Here is a 20,038-nt window from a genome sequence, read left to right as displayed (position 1 = left end):
CAGTGCTGAGCACATTTCAGAGTGTGCAGGGGAGATAGTTTTGTCACAGAAAGTGAATGCTCCAAGTGCACCTCCCTCAGCGGTGACAATGGGGGGCAAAAACGTATTTGTGAGGAATCACATATTTCAAATCACACATTTAGCTTCTAAGTATAGTCTGGGTTTAGCTGTGCTCCTGGAAACAGAAGCTATGAATACTGCATCCCTCTGGTTCCTGCCACCCCGTCAAAGAGGGTTTCGATGTTGAGGCACGCTTGAATGGATAAAGTGGGATTCTTATCATGAGAACACCGCTATTCACTTCTCATGCGTTCCTTCACCTATAGACTTGGGATGTAGAGGGGGACTGACTGTTCCTGAAGGGTTCAAATGCAACATTACATAGGAAAAGATAAAAAAAGATTGAGAGGATTCGATTCTCGTGCTGGATTTTATGCCGATGGTATAATGCAACGGTTCTCAATCCTGGTCTTCGAGAACCACAGCCCTGCTAGTGTTCTATTTTACTTGGTAGTTAATTACATTCACCTGGTGTAATCAGGAGCTGAATGAGGCCTGGGACACCAGGTGAATGTAATGAACGACCAGGTAAAAAAGTTGTGATACTCGAGGACCAGGATTGAGAACCAATGGTATAATGTGAATTAGTGATGTGACGTTCGTGAACGATCCGATGCTTTTCAACGGTTCTTTGGTACGAACGAAGGGAACCGAGTCGTACTTGAGAGCCGTTCTTTTTATTGTTGTGCCCAAATTTCACTGCCTGCCTGCTCTAAATCCACTTAACCTGACGCGCCAGATGGTCTCGCGTGATCGTGATCTCGTGAATCCACCTGCCTCGCAAGGTGCTGAAATATGACCGCCGCTGCTGAATTTTTTTTTACGAGGAGAGAGGAGAGGAGAAGAGAGGAGGAGAGGAGAGGGCTCCGTCTTATCTCTTTAGAAACTAACGTTATATTATTTTGCGCTACGGACGCTTCATATCCAGGTCAATTCACACACCTGTGAGTATTATTATGTTATTGTTTACAAGTAAGTAAGCCTTGTTTGAGCCGATGTGGCTCAGAGGCCAGGAGCTCATCTCCTGTTTTTGTCAAAGCAGCTCAGGTGTACACACCCCAGGACAGTTCACTAGTCCACTGCAGGGTTTATACTAGTAGTATCTGTATATTTTTCTCTATTTTATTTTATTTTTCTCTATTTTTATAATATTGAAATGTTGTGCAGAAGTTGGCTGTAGTATGGGCCTTTTGCACAAAGTATTATTATTTTGATAAGTTGTTTTACTATTCTTAAAAAATTTCTCATATGAAATGTTTTTCAGATAATTGTTTATCTATCTGATTTGCACTAAAATCTGTTTTGCACAAAAGTTCATTATAGTTGGGGGGCTTTTATTGTGCCAATAAAAAGTTTTCTAATATTAAGTGTTGCATGAATTGCATTCAAGGCAAGGCAACTTTATTTACATAACACATTTCATACAGATGGTAAATTCAAAGTAGTAAATTCACTGACAAAGCAGAGGGATATGGCGTCACCTTGTGTAATGTTTACAATGCAGATCATTGACATTAGGTCTGGCAATACGAGTAATTTAGTGCTGCTAAACCTAGTTCACACATACGAAATGAAATTATATTGGTGGGATGTCTAAATTTGAATCTTATCCAAATCTTACCCTATCATTATCCTAGTGATTATTTCGCAGATAAACCTAGTAACCCCCCGCCCCCTAAAAAAAAGAAAAGAAAAAAGAACAGCTCTCGGAAAGTAACGGAGCCATAAGATCCGGCTCCCATCAAAGAGCCGTAATTCCCATCACTAATGTGAATGCAATTAACCGCATGTTCCTCCCAGTGCATTGAGAAAGGCCACAGAACTTGAATGGATAGAACGGCCCTTCCAGTGTTTGTCATGGTAATTTGGCTATTACAGCATAAAATGGCTACTATGAAATTTTGAGGGTCCGATGGCTGCGTCCAAGTGGAAAAATCGCCGAGGTTCAATTCTCGATGGCTGACGCACGCGTTCTTCCTCATTGAAATAAAGTTGAATTGATTGTTTTCTGGTGAATACATTCAAAAGTCAACGCGCCCTGTGGAGCAGAGAGAACGTCACGTTGGCACAACGCTGATGGCAACGCGACACAACGCTGGTAGTGGAGCTCTAATGTAAGGCTGCAGATGTGTCTGTTAGTAAACTGTCCAAACTTAACTAAAAGCTGACGTTAGGTTAACGTAGCTTTATCAAAGATTGTGCTTCTCTTCTTGTCAAAATCATCATATTAGCAAACCTAGCTGGTAAGCATCGTCAAACAGGTACCTTTAACTTACAGCCCCTTAAATGCTATAAACTAACGTAGTTTAGCCTACCTTTAGTGGAGAAGAAAGTTAGCATTCGCTAACTTCAAACAGCTAACGGACATCAGAAAAATACTTCTACTCACTGCACAGTAGGGGTGGGCGGATCGATCCCAAAATATCGATACTACAGATACTACGTCTCGTTTTTGAAGTTAGATTCTAGCGTCAATAGGATCGATATCAGTTTCAGTTTCTCTCTTCTACGTTGTACCCATTTCATCAAAGAGTAGAACTGTCTGTGCAAACAACGTTCCGTTGTCGTGAACACATCTTAGTGCATGCATGCACTCTTTGCTTCTCCACTGTTGTTGTCGTGTCGTGTGCACTCAAACAACGAACATACGCGTCCGCGCACGCGCAGCGCGCCACGGCGCGCACTCTGAGAACCATCGCTCTAACTGAAGGAAAGAAGAATGGTTGAGGGTAGTTTGTGCTTTTGTTTAGTTATTTGCACTTTGCTTATTTATAAAAGTTGTGAAAGTTTTAAAACATTCATTGTTCTCCACAAATAATTGTGTGCACTTTGTTTATTAAAAAAAAAATTTTCATGTTTGCACATTCAATTTACAATAATATTTTTTTTTTTTTGTTATTTGCCTTTAAAAACTGTCCTGTGTTTTAACATGCATGTGATTAAGTAATTAACAGTGGAAAGCAAAAAAAACTGGCTTCATTCATTTATGTAGCACTTTGTAAAAAAGTGCTACATAAATGAATGAAGCCAATTTTTTTTTGCTTTGCTTGCTACATACATGCTTCAGTTGGGAATCAAACCCGGGTCTCACAGGTGGCAGGTAGAAATTCTACCACTCACCTTACAATGATTGCTAACCTTTGGCAAATAATTTAGTGGTCATGAAAATGTATTCAGATTTAGTCTATTGATGATGCATTCACCTCATAAATCATGACACACTGCTCTCCCCTACATGAAAGTACATAAGCCGCTTTTAATAATAAAAAGTATCGGTATCGATATCGGCGATTCTGGTCCTGTATTACTTGGTATCTGATCGAAACCAAATTTTGCGGTATCGCCCACCCCTACTGCACAGATGTCAAATCTTTTGACCTACTTAAAAAGACAGTAGCATCTTGTAAAAGAGCTCCATCTAGTGGTGGCATGAGTGACAACTTAATCCAGCTGTAGCCTCCGCCAGTTTTCCACACTTAGGAACAGAAGCGCAAACATATAGCGCAAACATATAGAGCAATGGGTAACAATAAATCATACATCAATCGAAACAAGATGACTCGTACTGCCAGTGCAATACTCATGGCTACGCACACGGTCTATGTAATGCTCATGACTACCGCAGTCATTTAATTTGCTCAGGTCTTGGGAGATGAACCGTTATCACAGATTGCGTGGTGGCAGCTGCGTGTTACACTGGGCACTTAGCTGGAGCATCAGGCCACACACTTTCTTGCACTCCTGAGCCAGTATCAAAGGTCCCTGTCAACATCACAGTCAGACCAAGTCCCCTTTCAGGCACACTCCGTTTCTAGTGCTGTCATATTTCCTTTTTAGTGGTATCATTACTAAAGCATTGAGCATGTTGAATTAGAACTAGAGTGCAGGGCCCCGCTTGCTTAAAGCTATCTGCCAACACTGGAGTCTCTCCTCTATTTTGCCATTCATCTCTTCTTAGAGGGATCTATCCAGCTTCAAAGGGTACCCAGCCAGCCTTTGGTCTGATGACATGGATTTAATCCCCAGACTAAAGATTTTATAGAAGTGATTTTTTTTTCCTTCTTCTTGTGAAATGTACATGCGGGGCGGCTGGAGTGTGGCATGTTATGATGATGCCAAGAGGAGTGGAACTAGGAGTTAAGGAATACAAACAGTGCATCAAAGGGTATTAGGGTGTAAGCCTTGCATCATCGTTAATTGGGTTGCCAGTGTGTTCTTATAAAAATCTATTTTTTTTTCCTGTTGCAAGTCATATTCCATGATTCTTGGCAGAAGTAATATATTTCCCTGCCAACCATCACAGAGGTACAGTATACAGAGTGCAAATAGTGCATGTTTGTTCGAGTAACATGATTGTTACAGTAGTATGATTGTTAGAGTGCATACAGTATTTGAGTGTGTATTATCCATTAAACTGAGCATATAACTGAAGCAAACCAAAACAGCAATAGAGGCAATGTTGCTTTCATAGTGCATCTGCACAGTGCATTCAATCATGATACTAGTCTGATGTATCAACAGCAAGAAGATATTGTTATTCTTTTGTTTATTCTTTGAATTTTGTTTATTTTCCAATTTGTTGGCAACATTTCATCTGCCCACTCTCGGCACCCGTTGCACGCTTAACTGCCCTGGAAGGGGGATCCCTCTCTGTGTATGTAGCTCTTCTCAAGGTTTTCGTGAGACTTTTGTCCTCAGTTGTGGGTCTAAGGCTGGGGGAGTTCTTATGTTTCATAACGTGGGCGTTGTGAAGCTCTTTGAGACTGTAACTGTGATTAAGGGCTATACAGATAAACTTAACTTGACTTTGTGAACACAAAATCTCAAAGTTGACCTTTCAACAGCATTTTAAGTGGAGATGTCTTGAAGTTACTCGCAGTGCATCCTCCTCACGGAGCAGGTCCAGCACATCGCTCCGTGACAATGGCCCGCAGCCTATAGCCACAGGCCCTGTCCGCCTGTGATCCGGCTGCCAGCAGAAGCCTCTCACCTGTTCTACTAGAGAGGGGGTTTGAGGCCCGAGGAGCGACACTGCTGTCAGACTTTTCTGAAGCTGTTCTCTGAATCGCACAGGGAGCCGGGGTGATTTATGGTGTTAATGGACTAATGAGAGGTGATGACGGTGTGTCCAGCTGTCCATCAATCCCACGTCCACAGTGTCTGAACCCTTCTCACCTAACACAGACTGTGTCCAAATGCTGTACTCTCCAACTTAGCACGGATGGCTGAATGCAACATGCATTGCTGGCTGTGTTATATGTTGCATAAAGCAATATAGAACACATTTTATGCAGGACATGGCTATAACATGACATTAAAAATTGAATGCATGCTGAAACACCAATGCAAACAGGCCTCACCTTTCCTCACGTTGTTTTCTTTCTTTAGAATATTACTTCTTTGCAATTTATTTATAAGCAATTCTATGCTAGTACTTTAAGCAAGATATATTGAATGAATAATCAATAGGTAACATCCTGGCATTTTCAGTATGCTTTCAGTATGTTTGCCTGCTGAGCCATTTTAAAATTCACAATACTGAACCATAGTCAGCTAACTGGAATATAAATGCAGTGAGATGTTCTGGAAATGGCCACTGTCCGCTCTCACCTCATTCTCTCACCTCATTCATCACAAAGAATTGTGAGGTTGACTCATCGCTCTCCTCCATCAACTGCAAAAAACATCAAATATGTCTTCGTTGTCAGTACACAAGAGCAGTAGATGCCCTGTGCGCAGCCTTGTGCAGCCCACCTCCCTCCATGCTATCGGAAGCAGGAAACATATTTGTTCCCACGGCTCTTCCTGTACAGTTTCAGTTCTGTCAACACCTTGTGTCTGAACTTCAAGGTCTCCTTTGTCTCACACATATCACTTTTGCAGGAATAAAAGCATGCTCCCTAAATTCAGGGGCTTCTGACATACCTCTCTCTCTCTCTCTCTCTCTCTCTCTCTCTCTCTCTCTCAGCTACCCATATTTACAGGCTTGCTGTGTGCATCTAGGGTTTTTACAATTGAATACAATCCATTAATTATTCACCTCTCCTGCTTTATCTCAGTCTCCTTAGCTCTCTTTATCTCTCCCTTCTGTCTCTTTCGCTGAATTCTCCACAGGAGACAGTGGGAGAGTGAAAACCTCACTTTGTACCCAAGCTTGGCATATACCATGCTAATTTTGGGTAAAGCACTCCTTTAAGTGGGGCTTGGGACCTGATAATTGTTCCTTTCATCTGTCTTGTTAAATCTAAGATCAAACAAGATGAGGCAGAGCATGAATGGAACATTGATTGCAAACCACAGCTAAGAGCTGGATGGGTTAGCAGCCCCACAATACCCCCACCACGATGCCCCACCATCTGCGCTTGACTAGAAATTAAGTTCAATCAATTAGTCACCTGAATGGTAGGTTTTTGATGCACCTGGTGAAGACTAAGAGAGAGATCAAGGCAAGACATTTCTGTGAAAATTGTATGTTTTATGTCTTCCTCAGTCCAACAAAAGTTGCTCTACGGCTGACTGTGTTCAAAGATGCTAAAATGTCTTTCAACAACCCCCCACACAAGTTCGCTCACTGTGTTGTTGGACTCTATCCATGGCTGTGGGTTTATTCTCCAGTCCACTTACATAGTTGAATTAAATAATTTTGTTCTAGTAATTGTGCTTAAAAATTAATGCAGGTTTTGAGAGCCAGTCTACCGCTGGCATTCATCATATTCTGGCAGCTCTCCCTGAAGATTAAGTGTTCACCCTCAACGCCAGAGGAAAACAGGGAGGAGCCCAATGAGAAATAAGGTCATTAACTTGAGGCGCCTCATCAGACATAGGTGTCTGATTGAGCAACTGGGATTTGCTGAAAATAATGCCTCCCTCTGTTTTAGACCCTGATATCTGTCCGGTTGCTCCAAGCCACTGGGTGCTAGTTTCACCTACATGTGGGTATAGTAAAGTCAGCCAGAGATATACAACCACTTCTACAAGCTTTGAGAAAAAGACTTTGATCCATAAAGGGACAGTGGGAAAGATCTGTATGAAATATGGGGCAGCTGGATACTTGCTGAGGTAAAGAAACTGTGATGGAGCAACCTAGTTATATGCTGATGTGTTGGTTCCTGATGAGAAAATAATCATTTAATCAATTAATGTTGATATTCAAAGAACCAAAATGTGATCAATAAGCCTTTGGGTGCTGCTTATGTGGTAATAAAAGGTGCATTTGGCATAGATTCATTGCACACTAGCTTCTTGGTCTAGCTGCACAGTGAAGTCAATTCATTTAGGAGATTAGCTGTGTAAGAGTGAAATGATGATACTTGAACCAAGTCCTTTCACTTATTTCAATTTGAGTATCCAAATTGATACAGGATTTTTGAAGCACTATCCCTCACTTTGCTCTCTGCAATTCCTTACTCTCTACACACAAAAAGGTTCAAGGAGTGTCTGGGTTGTATGGTTCTGCTCAAAAAGTTTTTAATCTCAGTGCCTTACAAAAGAAACAAAAGTGTTCTTGTGGATGAAATGTTCTAAAGGAACCTTTTCTCTTTCTTTTGTCACCGCAGGAGGTTTTCAAGTTACAAGGTCAATCTCACATGTGCTCATATTTCAAACACCAGGGATAGTCTGCCTGAGAAAAAAAATGAGTTTGTCACAAGTACCAAGAAAGTAGTTTAACAACATCCAGGGTACATTGTAACAATGTGCTGCAAGTTAGACACAACTGATAATGGACAAACTTTCATAAAAAGTTGAGCACAAGCTTTTTGCAGAGCTGGGATACATTAAGAAATACATTTTGAAACTCTCTATAGTCAATATTTGAATTGACAAGGCTTAAAACTGCCTCTGAAACAGCCATAATAGTGACCTGATTACTGTTACAGTCCAGATTGTCTTTACAATCGTAGAATCCAGCGATCACTATGGTTTATGAGTTATTAATAGTTATTAATATGTTTGTTACAAGTATGATAAACTTGGAGAGGATGATGTGTAAACAGTAGGAAATTTAGGAAACATTGTTGCATGTCAACCCCTCTCCCCTCCATCTTTCCCATCACTCTTTAGTATAGAGCCATAATGCAGAAATGTATTATATTTTGTATAAGTATTAGTATTAGTATTTGTATTAATAACAGTAATAGTATTAGTAATATAGTATTATTGTTATTATTGAAACAATGGTATACAGCAAAGAATTTAAGTTCATTTCATAATTCATTAACATTATTCATTTTGAATAATGTTAAGGTATTGGTGCAAACCCATGGACAAACAGTGTTTAAGTCACTCTGGCTACTCTGGCTTTGTTTCTTAATATATATGCCCTGCATGTCTGCTTGCTAATAAAGGCCTTGTCAAACTGCGTCTATGTTTGCCAGGGGGCTGCTTTGCTGTGCCAGTGCATAATTGTACAGGTCTCTCTTGCCAGCTCTCCCATGCTCCCTGGGCTCGACATGAGGCATCACAGCGAGAGAACAAGGGTCACAACCACTAGACATATCATTAATCACAGAAACTAGGGGTTTTAGCCCGGGATTATCCATCCCTAGGGGGGCTGAGTCAGTCCCGGAGTCCCCTGTAGGTGCTGGAGCTAGAGGGAAATGTCAGTCTGGTGGGGCCTGATAGACTCCGCTCCAGTTGAGGCAATCTGCAGGGAGGATGAAAGAGCTGAAACATTGATTTCAGTTCAAGAAGCAGGTGGGAGGAAAAGGGAATAGGAATGAGTCAGAAAAGCCTTCAAACTAGCAGTCTATCCCCAGTTGAGGGAAATGTAGTCAGATAAAGTGTGGCAATGCCCATGTGGATGAAAAAAAAAAAAAAAAAAAAACTAGCTCAGTCTGCAGTGAAGATGATTCAGGTCACTATCATGTCTCTTATGGTCTCTTTTACTTCTATTTCCTTCCATTTCACCTTATATTTAGAAATGTGGAGACTACAGGAGTTCTCAGACCTATAACCTCTGTAAACTCCACTATTAGGCTGTTGCATGCTTTCATTTGCAGAAGGGGATCTGGGAGGTTTAACTGAATGAAACAGGCTGTCATCAGAAGGATCACACACATAAATACATTTACAGAGAATCAAAGAAAAAATTGAGAACCAGCTTCATTAATGTGCTGTTCTTTTCATGGTGTTGGTTCTCTTCCCATGTCAGGTTTGCCTCCTCCTAAATGGAAATAGCTTGAAACTGACTCACCTCCCCAGATAAACATAACTAATTGGGTAAACACTACACAACACAGAATAAAACGTCGGCACAGTTATAACTATTTACAAATACTTATTTTGTAGCTACACATTTTTCCTCCCCATTATATAACCAAACGCCGTGGCCGAGCCATTCCTGGTGGATTAGAAAGGGCCTGGGACAAAGGGAGTAGGAGCGCAGCTTTGTGACCCCACAGCCTGAAGGGGGAAGGGGGGGGGGGGGGGGGGGGGGTCAACTGCCCCCAAGGCTGTTGTCTTAACCTGTGTGATTAATGGTGCATTAACGAGATGGCAGGTCTTTGAGTACATCACGGCTCTCACATTGCCTCTACATTATTAATGCCAGCACAAAGAGCCTGCTTAATGAGCCAGAACTCTCAGTGGATGTTGATTAGGCATGCAACGGGTTTAAAGGCTCGCCCTTCCTACATTTTCTACATTTTAGTGGATGGGATATTTTTCTCCCCAACTTTAATTTTTATTTAAATAGAGGAAAAGAACTATCTCTTGAGTGATACTACTTAAAGTTGCGAGGCGAATGATTGGCTCATTAGTATATAGGCTAATGCTAACAGCGAAATTAGTTTAATGACACATTCTGACACTTGAAAAATCTCAACTGTAGCTGTTGTAATCACAGTCTGTTTTGTGCTTATGTTTGGTCTGGTTTGGTAATTCTTGGGCTCAGTATCTTGCAAAGTCTAAGAAAATCCTCCCATTAAAATGGCTTAAAGCTTTGTGAAGGGAAAAAAATTATGCCAAGAGTGAACAGGTCACACTGGCAATAACAATGTAGTGCCAATGGTGTTACAGGTTAAACCACAACCTGTGTAAATACTGGATACCTATCGTCTAGAGTGTGTCCATTTGATCAAAGTTCCCTTGAAAATACCACTGTGCAGCCCTGATGTTACAATGTAGTTATTTTATCCTTTCTCTCTTGCATTGACCTGCCTGCTTTACAAATACAGTAACTAAAGAAATGAAGGGGAAAACAACTATATTGTTTTTCAGTGGATATCTTAGATACAGCAACATAAAGCTGGCAGGGCAGTTTGTTTTTAAAGGTGCAATATTTAGAGAGACTAACTTGCTTAACATAAACCCCAAACACTCTTTTTTTTTTTCTTTCTTGAGTTTTTTAATCTTGGGCAACTGATTGTGGTATAAGTATTTAGAGGTGTATGGTGACTTTGAAAAAGAGTTTTGCTTTGGGTTCATTTCTGGTTCTTTGCCTCCACATCATCCATTAAAATGTTTTCATGGACACCTTATGCATTCCTTATTAAGTTAATAATCACAGAGAAAAGCCTACATGGGTTATCGTTAAGGAGACTGATGGGAAGTTGAGATAACTGTCCACTAGATAAGTAGTTATGATTTGTTAATAGCCTAATAGTGTACATATGAGTGGCTCCATGCATAGCCTTTACCAACCTAGCACAATTTCAGATTGTGCAGCAATCCATATTCCACTGATTAAAACAGCAGATGAGATGTTTTTTTCCTGCTGTCACTGAGTCGTAATGTGATGATGCATGTGTGGCCATATACAGTATATTGTCCACAGAGAAGTGGTTGATTTATCAACCACCACCATTATTTCCTGATGGCACAGGACGATTAAAACAACCAGGTTATCTCACCCTGTGCTGGGTTAGTGAAACATGATCACAGCAAGACCAAATAATGTGTGCTGTCTCATTATCTCTGTGGCTCTGACAGGAAAAGCGTGGGAGAGAGCGCTACAGGCATGGTAATCACAGTCATTGACCAGCATATCAATTACAGCTGAGGGCAGGATGCAGCTCTCCGTTTGCCTTCCAGAAATACACTAAGGTATATGCTTTGTATTGTACATGACTTCTTTTCTTGCTTAATTGCCCCATGCATACCCAGTGTACATGATGCCAGGACCTCTCTCCAGGCTTGAATTGTAATTTCTCAAATCAGAATTGCCCGTAGAATCTATGCAGATTAGTGTAAAATAGTGTAAAATACATGAATATTGTTTTTATACTGTTCTGTAATGTAATGCAATGTAGCAGCATCTGTGCAGTAAATCAAAGCCTTTGAACAATAACCAGTTTCTAGTGGAGAAGTTTCACTACAATTCAACAAATGAATTCATAAAGTAACAATTACTTTGACCAGCTGTTATTATCCTTTCAGACAATGGCAGTGTTACGACAAAGGTAGCAATTAAGGAACATTCTCGTTAAAGACTGGGCTACATTTTTGAACAGCTCTAATTACCGCATAGAATAAACCTGTTCTATCTGGGGTGCTCCCATTAAAGGTCTATGCTGTTGTTACTCCTGTGAGGGGTAGAAAGGATTCCACATTACAGTAATCACTTTAATTTCCTTCCGTAATCAGCATAATTATCATTCATTGTAGTGGATTTGTGTGCAACAAGGTTGCAGGAACAGGACCTCTCTCAGTGTCAAGCAATTTTTAGTTGCATTGTCACTGACTTGGCAATAATGCTAGAACGATATATCACTTCTTGATGAATAGAGCATCACGTGTTGACAATTGAAAACCACTGACAAAATAACAACCTAAATTTATACACATTTGTCTTTGTCTTAGACTCTGTAAAAAATGACGTTGACTGTATTGTTCCCTAGCACTTTATTAATGGTCTAATGATAGCAGTGAATGGCATTAGTCTGACTAAAGACTGGCGCAATGACAAAAGAGAAACCACCCCAGGCATCATTGTTCATCTCTTTGAAGTGAAGCTTCTTGGTAATTCTCAGTTCTTAATGGTTTCTCTTATCCTTAAGCATGTGGGTCACAGTTATTTTTTCCTCCTTTGTCAGTTTCCACTGGACATCGGAATCTCACCATTAGTCTCAATGACTGCAGCAGATGGCCGACCATCCTGTCAGACACAAACACACCGCTTGCCCAGTCAACCAGCACACCTGATAATGAGATGCAACATTATAAAACAGTGTGTGTTTGTGTGTGTGTGTGTGTGTGTGTGCCGCACCGACCACATTGACCACCCATAACAAAATGTATGCCCCCATGGTATGATACGGCCTTTCGGATCAAAGCGTCGACCAAATGGCATATTTTAAGTTGATACTTCCCAAGGTTTCTCACAGTGATTTGGACATAGGTCCATCCATCCATTTCCTATATCCACTTATTCCTATTCAGGGTCACAGGGGCTGCAGCCTATCCCAGCATGCATTGGGCAGAAGGCAGGGAAACACCCTGGACAGGTCACCAGTTTTGGACAGACAGTAGGTAAATAATTCAGGTGTGTGTGTCTATGTGTGTGGGTATGTATGCATGCATGTGCAAATATATACTGTATGTGCCTGTCTCTGAGGCTACCTTAGCAGTTTCACATGTCTGCTTCACATGCATTCAGTTCATCAAAATGAACCTCAGTTCACACGGGTGATGAATCTATAAAGACTACCAAGATTTCATATCAAGACACCAGAAGCCGTATTGTATAGAGGACAAACTGATCTATCAGTTAATACAGTAAGCGGTAATAAATATTGAGAAAGTTAACAATACAATGATACAGTTAACAATACAATATGTAACATGCAGTTATCCATACATGAATGCTGCATCTTGCCCATAATTCAATAAAAAAAAAAAAAAACTCCCAAAGTCTGCACTTGGTTAAGCCTGACGGGTTTAAAAATGCGATTAAAGCCATGGAACATGCATTCGACATCTGCTCACCCTCCATAGGGAGCAACAGCCTTCTCTGCAGCTTTAATGTTTCATCGGATCCTATCTGCTTTGTTGCTGTTCTCTAGAGGAACCCACATGCACACACACACACACACACACACACACACACACACACACACACAGATACTATGGAGGAGATGCCAATGAAGTAACTCTCCTAAGATGCTGCAGCAGTTCCTGGCATGCCGTAACATGGAAGACGATATTGACATGGACTTAGCTATTAGCATATTGACCTTTGACGGTGGATTTGAGAAGAACAGAGAACTAATGTGCTCACTGCGACATTTCCCCATGGACCTGTCAGACGAACTCGTCTAACCCCTTTAGCTTTTCCCATCTCCAAGAGTGACACTGGAGTGAGGGTCGGGCCGCTTGCTTCCTTATCTGTCACACGGACACAAAAGAATTGAAATTGGTCAAAAAAGTTTTCTCTGGGTCTGTGTGATGTGTTGGTGTGGATTCACTGTGCTACTACACAGACTTTCAAACGAGTTGGTTGTGGCAGAGGCACAGAGAGGTTTTTGCTTGGTATGTTCTTGGACAGATTAATGAATATCCATGTATGTAAACAACTGTCTCAACACTAAAAACCAGAGAGCTATGAATCAAATCTATTATTTTATTAAGATACAATTTCAGGAACTGCTCCACTGACAAGGGAAGACACAGAATGTAGTTTTTGAGCTTTACTAAGTTTCAATGGGGCTGGCAGTTATGATCCAGAAAATGAAAATATCCATATCCCTATAAAAGCTAAGTACTGTCACTGTGTTCACAAAGTTAGTCACCCATTCATGGAGCCGCTCCAGAAAGTGTCTTTTGATGACATCACAGATTAGAGCAGGAGTGTTAAACCATGTGGCATGGAGGGCAGAGAGTGTAGAGGTTTCCTTTCCAACCAAAACACTACAGCAGGGGATATTAATGATTAGTCCCTCCTTTCTGGTTGAAGGTGCTAATCAGTGAAATCACCTGCTGTAGTCGTTGGTTAAATGAAAACCTGGAAACTCTCGGCCCCCCCATGGCTCACGGTTTGACACTCCTGGATTAAAGTCTTGGTTATCCTGTTTCTAGCTTTTGAGGGGCATATTGGAAATAACATCACAAGGTTTAATGGGGGGATTTTCCCTTTAAGAATATGCAGTAAAGTCTATAACACCACTGCTTTGCATTTTGACAAGAGATCATGCTATGCATTCTCATGACATACCATGCGCCGAAGTGCGCCCTACGGAGCAGCTCTGTTGCTTTAATATTTGATATGTCCTATGGGGTCCACTGTGTGACGATCAAAGATGGAGACAACCTTGAAATGCCTCCTTCAATTTACACATAGAAGATGCAAGCGGAAGAAAGGAGGTTGAATGGGGGAGACAGAAAAAAATTGCGTGAGAGAGAACGGAGTCTGAGAGAAATGGCGAGGCAGACAGCAGGGAAGAGAGTGAGTTCTGTCTGAGCAGAGGAAGGAGGATTCATAACCTTAGACCCCATACTGGCAACTAATTAAAGTGCTTAGGCCATTATTTATCATTTTGGAGTCCTATCACGAGAGGTTAGGTATCACATTTTGTTGACTGCTTGTTAGCACGGTGTTTATGCTTTGGATCCAATTTAACAGCTTGCCTGTCTTGCATCCTTATTAGAAAACAACACATTTTCCCAGACATGCTTCACATCCTTTCACCATTAACCAGACTTGAGGATACAAACTGGAATTCTTTTACCATTTAAATTCACATATGTTGTTTAAGTGGAATATAGGCTTTTTAACCCTTCTTAACCCATCATAGCTAAAAATGCATGTCCATGTAACTCCAATATTTACAAAATATCATCACATCATCGAATGTCAAAAAATCATAACGAATTCTAACCCCAACCTGCCCTTCGAAAAAAACAAACAAACACAATTTTACTGCAAGATTCAGCAGTACACCGACTCAAATCTTTCAAGAAACTGAATAACGGAAAGACTGCATGCTGTGAATCAACTCTGGATCTAGATAGAATCTAGAATGCATTGTCACTTCATTACGCCCTGCTTTCATGTGTCAGTATTATGTAAATTTTACCACAAATATTAAAATCTCAGTCAAATTTTACTAATTGTATTCAAATTTGATTTTTAGGGGAAATTGACAGACCTAATTTATAGCCACAAGTGGCCATTAGTGGGTCCACGCCTATCGGGCAAATGATTTGACAGTGAGAATATAAGCTCCATTCATCATTTTGGAAAGGTGCTACATCTCAAAGATCAAACAGCATTTCAATGAAAGTCCTGCAACTGCAGGTGAGATGGTGCTTGCCATATTTCCATTTGAAAAACTGTCAATTTTGGCCTTATGATAAATCTATACAGTACAATCAAACGTGGTCTGACACACTTTTGGGCCTTCGCAAACATGTTCATGAAGTTTGGTTGCTCAAACATTTGGACATTAAGGAATTACTCATTTCTTCCTGTTTGTGTGTCTTCAGTGTCAAAGTCTTTTGTGCGTCACGGCCAAATGGTAACAAGTATTACAATTCTGTGGTACGAAGATGATATATGCAGTTGAGATATGCTGTGTGTAAAATTTGGTGGAGATGGGATCAAGTTTGCGAGAGAAGCAGCAAAAAAAAAACTAAATATAAAATTCAACATGGTGGAAAATTGTTAAGTCTGAAATGAAAACCAATATGTGCAATGGAGCCACAGAATCTGAGGGGGAAAAGTGATTGAAGGCTGAAACATAAAGTTGCTTGTTATAGTGCCATCATCTGGCCTATTGGTGTATTATTTTATTTTTTTTGCGTCTGTAGTGGGGGTGATTTGATTGCTTACAGTCTCTGAGGTACAGATCGTTTTAAGGCAGATCAAGAAGAAGAAGAAGAAGAATCATAACCAATACAACAAAAGAAAAAAACAAGTTCACATTCTGTGTAGTCCCATGGCATTTTCATGGAAATGATGTATTGTTCTTGTGTGTGTGCGAAAAGGATTGTGAGAGTTATGAGAAAATTTGCAGCTAAGATGTGGAGATTCATAGTTAAAGTTAAATTCTCATATTACAACTTTTGCTTGTTTTTATCAACTCAATTAGAAACAGACATGATGTATAGAAAAGGATTTTGTGCTGTATACTGCGAAGTTTGATAGTGTTGAGGTATAGAGGAATGCAGTGTCTCATGTAATATTGATTTTCAGCCTTTTAGCATAGGCTCAGACAATACAGGGGGTGGACAAAATATTGGAAGCAACTAACAATATATGAATACTAGGGGTGTCACGATTCTCCAAATCCACGATTCGATTTGACTTTCGATTTTAAGGTCACGATTCGATTCGATTTTCGATTTAAACATTTTTTTTTTCAGCACTGACAGCTATGCCATTGTTAGACTATCGAGTCTTGATCAACAGATCACTGGTTTTATGCCCTGACAACTGTCATTTACATTTTCAAATTCTTCTTTAAAAAGATGGTATCAAGTGTGATATAACTGCCATATTTTTTTTTTTTGGAATGTACCACACTAAGGCCATATGGTCAAATTTTTTCAAAGTTTTTCCATTTAAAAAAACACAACTTTCCCTTTAATTTGGTACCAAATACATGGCAAGGCAATTCAGGGCGTCTCCTTACTGAAGTGTCAACATTCATAGTATGACAACAAAACAGATCCTTCCTATCTTGGCTAACAATAAGCTTTCAAAATACATACAAAACCTCCAGCGCCTCAACCCACACAGTAATAAGATCAGACAATAATAGTCGCCAAACAAATATGGAAAAAGTCGCCAAACTTATATGGATAAAAGTCGTCGCAACCCGGCCGGTCCTCCTACCGACTCTTCGGCGCACCGCCTCCCGGAAAACAGCGTCCGTCTCCGGCGGTGAGAGCAGGTAGGTCCCGCTGTTTAGTGAAGGTGATCTTGTGTCTTGTTTTATCGAGCAAGAACAAGCGATTTCGATCAAAAGACTTCAACTCACAATGTCTTCGTAACTTTCCACTACATACGGCGGGTCAGGTTCTGTCTCACAGTACAATCTGACAGCTTCCAGAAGGTTTTAAAAGCGTGATGCTTAGCCGGCGAAGCCATTTTTACCGGTGGAGGACGACTAAACCCGGGGGAAATCAAACGTCTCAGTGTCACCAGATATACAGTATTTTCCGGTTCCGGTCCATCGATGACAACTTGAAGTATATATAAAACAAAGCTGATAACTTGATTTTCAGTTTTTGGTACATTTTAAACGATTTAAAAATGACAGGCGCTCTTGGGCGCTGTAGTGAAATATAGAACGGGCGCTCTCTAGCAGCTACGCTGTGTTGTCATTGAAATTGTTTTTTTTTCTTCAGACGCGTGCAAGTAGGCAGGAGTGGAGAGAAAAAAAGTACTGGGAGAATCGCGAACCTGCTTGTGATTTCGAAGGTCGAAATCGAACGCTCATTTCGATCGATTTTCTATTTAGAATCGAAATCGTGACACCCCTAATGAATACCAAGTACAAGTAACAAGAAGTGGAGCCATCCTTGGCACTCACAACAGCTTCAGTTCCCCTTGTAATGCTGTTATACAAGTCTTGAATTGTGTGTAGTGAGATATTGGACCATTCTTTGCGGAGGAAAGCCTCCCATACGTCCTTTGAGGGATGAAGGAGGTGGAAATCTACTTTGCACTCTGCACTCCAGAGCTTCCCATAAAGGTTTAATGATGTTTAGATGTGTGATTGGAGTGGCCATGGAAGGTGTTTTGACTTCATCCTGGTGTTCATAAAGCCACTCTTGAATTTGTTTAGCAGGGGGCATTATCATCCTCCAATATGGGAACATTATGAGGGAACAGTGTGCCCACCATTAGATGCTCCTGGTCCTGTAAAATGGCCTCATATTTCTTGGCTGTTATACGACCATGCAGAGCAATCATCAGACCAAATTACAGATCCGCCACCATGTTTAACAGTTGGCAACAGACATTGTGGGTTGAAGGCATCTTTCTCTAAACTTAAACCCAGCTGGATATAGGAAAAAGGGTGAAAGATGAGTCATCAGACCATATTACTGTTTTTTTCATTTTCGTTCATTGCTCAAGGGTCCAGATCCTGTGCTTCTCACACCAGGTTATGCATCTGTGTGTATTGGCCTTGGGTAGAAGCAGCTTCCAAATGGCAGCCCTGCTATTAATACCAGAATTGTGAAGCTCACAATTTACACAGTTTCTGTTGAGGCTGTGAGTCACAGGTGTTGATTAAATTCTGTGTTGAGGCTGTAGTTCTGCGGTGCTCAGCAACTATCCTGCTAACTGTCTGTCTGTCTATTCCTGTCAGTCAACTTGAGGCCGCTGTTCCTTTTTGACGCCATTCCTTTTTAACGCAGTTTCTCCATGTTTGGCATTGTTGTCATGATTATCGAGAGTGCTCCCCTTGCCACATTAAATAAATAATGTTGCAGTTGTTGTGGCCGATGCACCTGCACAATTCAGGCATCGACTATTTGGCCTCTTTAGAATTCTGTTATTTTACTGCTTTGCTTTGAAAACTCATATACAAGTGGTGATTGTTAGACCTATTTTAAAGCAGACACATAGGCCTGCTGCTATTTGGCATTCAACATAATATGACTTGCCTGTGTAGCTGCCTTTGTAGTTATGATTTGCTTACTTCAAAGTTAGTCACAAAAGTAATTTTTCATGTGGTGTTTCAATTATTTTATCCACCCCCCTGTATGTTACAATGAAAAAAAGAATGCAAATGAAGTGCACACATCATCACACAGATGATTGTACCCTCAAAAAAAGAACGGTTGTGTAAAAAATGATTAATTAACTTTTAATAGTAACCCATAATGTGCAATAGTACCAAGTAAGACTAAGTGGCAGTTCTTTCAAATGGTAGATATTTCATTTTGGGTTAAGACTCTTCAATTATACTAGATTGGAGCTGTGTGTGAAAATACATACATTTAAGACTATGAAATCTGATAAAATTCAAACAGGTAAGATGTGCTCAACTATGCAGTATTGACTTCCTGAGACTAAGTGCTCAAATGATTGACAGCTACAGTATTTTGAAAAATCTTTTTTTTTGTTTTTCTTGCTTACTTGAACTAGTTTCACAGCAGGAGAATACATTTATTTATCAGCCTAAAGTGTATAAACGCAGAAAATGGGTAACGAGAGAGAGAGAGAGAGAGAGAGAGACAGTGTCTGTTGCTCTTTCAACTTTAAACCCAGCTTGGCAAATAGCTGTGTCTCTATGGCATCTCTGAAAAGCCAGACCCAATCCATTAAACTGGCAGTTGTGTGAACTCTGCGCAGCCCTCAGAGCTTCAAAGCAAAGGATATATCCTGATTCCTGGCGCTCCCTGCGAGGCTCTGATCTCACTCCTGATGCGGTGAGCCACTGCTTACCCACCAAGACCTTAAGCAAGTAGATGCTTGATGCTGGATGTCCCAAATATGTATAACACAGGACTCACAATGAATAAATGCCGGGGATAACCAGCTCAATTTGATAAGAATGTGATACAATAAAAGCCTAATACAGGGCCACTTAAGATAGCAACTCTGTCATAACACGATAACTGCACAACCAATCCCCTGGGCGCGCATAAGAGAGTCGGTTTGCTTGTGTCAGATCTCTCAAAGTTAATCTGCAACACAGATTGCTGCAAAGAGCGGCGAAAAACAAGGGAAAGCAAGAGAATGTTTTGAAGTTTCGAGATGCAACATGATGCGTCTGCTTAAAAGTGAACATGACATGATACCCCGAAGAGCGCTTGCGGTTGAGGGTTTAACTGCCCTGCCATTTTTAATCACTCTAGGCGGTGGGGTTCAGACAGGCGGCAGACTAGCTTTGGCTCGCATCGCCCTGTCACTGCTCCTAGCCAACCAGTCAAGATGACAAGTGTCACCGCGCCACGCCGATATCCCCTGCCGATGCCTGATTTCCCAGAAACCACAGTCTAACCACCTATTGGAGTATACTGAACCTTGGTCCTCATTTTAAAGGCCCTTCATTCTAAAGATCAGTGGAGATGGACAAGCCCTAAA

This window comes from Centroberyx gerrardi, chromosome 14 (genome assembly GCF_048128805.1).
Source record: "Centroberyx gerrardi isolate f3 chromosome 14, fCenGer3.hap1.cur.20231027, whole genome shotgun sequence".
In the NCBI taxonomy this organism is placed as follows: domain Eukaryota; kingdom Metazoa; phylum Chordata; class Actinopteri; order Beryciformes; family Berycidae; genus Centroberyx; species Centroberyx gerrardi.
Note: the sequence above shows the minus strand (reverse complement) of the source record.